The sequence below is a fragment of the Vulpes vulpes genome, chromosome 4 (genome assembly GCF_048418805.1).
Source record: "Vulpes vulpes isolate BD-2025 chromosome 4, VulVul3, whole genome shotgun sequence".
NCBI classification, from domain to species: domain Eukaryota; kingdom Metazoa; phylum Chordata; class Mammalia; order Carnivora; family Canidae; genus Vulpes; species Vulpes vulpes.
In genome coordinates, this window is record NC_132783.1 from 67,965,310 (window position 1) to 67,969,123 (window position 3,814).

General features: G+C 39.4%; 1 pseudogene; it reads left to right on the plus strand.

Moving 5' to 3' along the window:
• The first annotated feature begins 488 nt into the window (after positions 1–488).
• On the plus strand, positions 489–1,814 carry LOC112927421 (tubulin alpha-1A chain-like; annotated as a pseudogene).
• The last annotated feature ends 2,000 nt before the right edge of the window (positions 1,815–3,814 follow it).

The window sequence follows — 3,814 nt, forward strand, 5'->3', positions numbered from 1 at the left end:
GAATCTGGGGGTGAATTCACTAGAGGGTGAATCGTGTGAGGCCTAATGACAACCCCTCAAAGATGTTCATGTCCTAATCCCAGAAAACTGTGACTACGTTATATTACCTGATAAAAGGGATTTTGTAAATGTAATTAAGTTTACAGATCTTAAAATAGGCATTTAGTCCTAGGTTTTCTGGATAGTGTGGAATATAAACCTTAAGTTAAATGCTATTATGATCCCACCTAATAAAGCTTAAAAGCAAGACTCAGAAGGATCAAACTTATTTCAAATCACTTAGCTGTGTTCCTGAATAAAGCTTGAGAATATTGATAGGAATATAAAAATATCCAACAACCAAGGTAAAAGTCATAATGTTAAGCAGTCAATCAAAGTAAAAAATTGTCAGCAGTTTCTCTTACATCAACCGCCTAAGAGTCGCACTGTAAGAAGCAACAACCTCTCCTCTTCTCCGCCATCTGCCCAGCAGCCGCAAAGCAGCAATGATGTGTGAATGCATCTCCATCCACGTGGGTCAGGCAGGTGTCCAGATTGGCAATGTCTGCTGGGAGCTCTATTGCCGGGAACACGGCATTCAGCCCGATTGCCAGATGCCAAGTGACAAGACCACTGGGGGAGGAGCATGTGCCCAGGGCAGTGTTTGTAGACCTGGAGCCCACAGTCGTTGATGAAGTTCACACTGGCACCTACCTCTAGCTCTTCCACCCTGAGCAGCTCATCACAGGCAAGGAAGATGCTGCCAATAACTATGCCCGAGGGCACTACATCATTCATTGGCAAGGAGATCATTGACCTTGTCTTGGACCAAATTCAGAAACTGGCTGACCAGCGCATGGGTATTCAGGGCTTCTTGGTTTTCCACCGCTTTGGAGGGGGAACTGGTTCTGGGTTCACCTCCTTGCTGATAGAACATCTCTCTGTTGATTATGGCAAGAAGTCCAAGCTAGAGTTCTCCGTCTACCCTGTGCCCCCACCAGGTGTCCACAGCTGTAGTAGAGCCCTACAACTCATCCTCACCACCCACACCACCCTGGAGCACTCTGATTGTGCCTTCATGGTAGACAACGAGGCCATCTATGACATCTGTTGTAGAAACCTCGATATTGAACGCCCAACCTACACTAATCTAAATAGGTTGATAGGTCAAATTGTGTTCTCCATCACTGCTTCCCTCAGATTTGATGGAGCCCTGAATGGGGATATGACAGAGTTCCAGACCAACCTGGTGCTCTATCCCCACATCCACTTCCCTCTGGCCACATATGCCCCTGTCATCTCTGCTGAGAAAGCCTACCATGAACAGCTTTCTGTAGCAGAGATCACCAATGGATGATTTGAGCCAGCCAACCAGATGGTGAAATGTGACCCTCACCATGGTTAATACATGGCTTGCTGCCTGTTGTACCATGGCAACGTGGTTCCCAAAGATGTCAATGCTGCCATTGCCACCATCAAGACCAAGCATACCATCCAGTTTATGGACTGGTGCCCCACTGGCTTCAAAGTGGGCATTAACTACCAGCCTCCCACTGTGGTACCCAGTAGAGACCTGGCCAAAGTACAATGAGCTGTGTGTATGCTGAGCAACACCACAGCCATTGCTGAGGCCTGGGCTTGCCTGGACCACAAGTTTGACCTGATGTATGCCAAGCATGCCTTTGTTCACTGTTATGTGGGTGAGGGCATGGAGGAAGGAGAGTTTTCTGAGGCCCGTGAGGACATGGCTACCCTGGAAAAGGATTATGAGGAGGTTGGTGTGGATTCTGTTGAAGGGGAGAGTGAAGAAGAAGGAGAGGAATACTAAAGTTAAAAATGCCATGGGGTGCTGCTTTTACAGGGAAGCTTATTCTGTTTTGAACATTGAAAAGTTATGCTTTGATCAGTTAATTTGTACGTAGCAGTGTATACTCTCATATACAATTACTGACCTGTGCTTTAAAACACAGCGCTTTGTTACAGACCCAAGCTGTCCATTTCTCTGATGGGTTTGAATAAAGTATTCCCTGTCTTAAATGGAAAAAAAAAAAAGAAGCAAAGTAAAAAATTGTCAATCATGCAAAGAAGCAGGAAAGCACAATCCATAATGAGGGAAAGAAATCAATCAGTAGAAGCTGACCTGGAGCTGACACGGATAATAGAATTAGTAGACAAGCCATAAACACTGTTATAACTATATTCCATGTGCTCAGGAAGTTATAGGAAAGACTAAACGTGCTAAGTAGTTACATGGATGATGTCAAAAGACCCAAAATGAACTTCTAGAGATGAGAACCACAATGGGTTAGATGAAAGAAAACACATAGGACGGGATTAATAGCAGAGTAAACATTAAAGAAAAAAATCAGTAAATTTAAAGACATAACAAAAGAAACACAGAGAAAAAAGACTAATTTAAAAACTAGATTATATAAGCTATAGGATAACGTTAACCCTGAAGTGCTCAAAGCAGAATTCAAGAGTGGGGGGGACAAAAATATTTGAAAAAATAAAGATTGAACACTTTGCAAATCTGGTGAAAACAATGAACTCACAGACCCAAGAAGTTCAATGGACATTGAAATGCACAAAAAACACAAAGAAATTACAAAGGTACACTATAATCATATTGATTGCTACCAGTGACAAAGAAACAAATCTTAAAGGAAGCCAGAAAATATACAAAGAAACAAAAAATATAAAAATATTTTAAAATCACATACAAAGAAACAAAAATAGAGTTGTGAACAGTTTTCATACCAGAAATATTGAAAGACTCAAGTTACTAGAAGTGGAATAAAAGAGGGGATATTACAACCAATTTCACAGAAATGAAAAGGATTATAAAAGAATACAATATGTATGCCAATAAATTGGATAACCTGTATAAAATGAGCAAATTTTAAGAAATGCACAATGTATCAAAACTGACTCATGAAGAAATAGAAAATCTGAATAGAACTCTAACAAGTTAAGGAGACTAAATTTTTTTTTTTGTTTTTTTTTTTTAAGGAGACTGAATTTGTAATAAAAAACCTCCCAACAAAAAAATGCCCAGGAGTAGATGGCTTAATAGTGAATCTTACCAAACATTTAAAGAATTAGCATGAATCCTTCTCAAACTGTTCCAAAAAGTGGAGGAGAGGGAACCCTTCTTGACTCATTCTATGAAGCCAGTATTACTTTGATAAAAAGCCAAAGACACAAGAACGGAAAACTGCAGGCCAATATCCCTAATGAATAGTGATACATAAATCCTCAACAAAATACTTGCAAACCAAAGTCAGTGACATATTAAACTAATTATATATCATGACCAGGTGGAATTCACTCCTGGAGTGCAAAATGGTTCAACAAAACCAATTAATGCAATGGTTCAACAAAAACCAATTAATGCAATGTCCCACATTAATAGAATGGATTTTAAAAACCTACATGATAATCTCAAATGCAAGAAAAGCATTTGACAAAATTCAACATAGTTTAACGATACACTCAATAAACTAGGAATAGAATGAAACATCCTCAACATTATAAAGCCATGTATGAAAAACCTTTAGCTAACATAATATTCAATGGTGAACACTAAAAGCTTTTCATTAAAATCAGGAATAAGACAAGGATACATACTTTCACTAATTTTTATCAACAGAGTACTGCAAATCCTAGCCAGAGCAATTGGGCAAGAAAAAGTAATACAAAACATCCACATTGGAAAGGAAGAAGTAAAATGATCTCTTTTTACAGATAGCCTGATCTTATATGCAGAAAGCCTTAGATTCCATGAAAGCCTCTGTTAAACTAATGAATGAAATCATCAAAATTGTAGGCCACA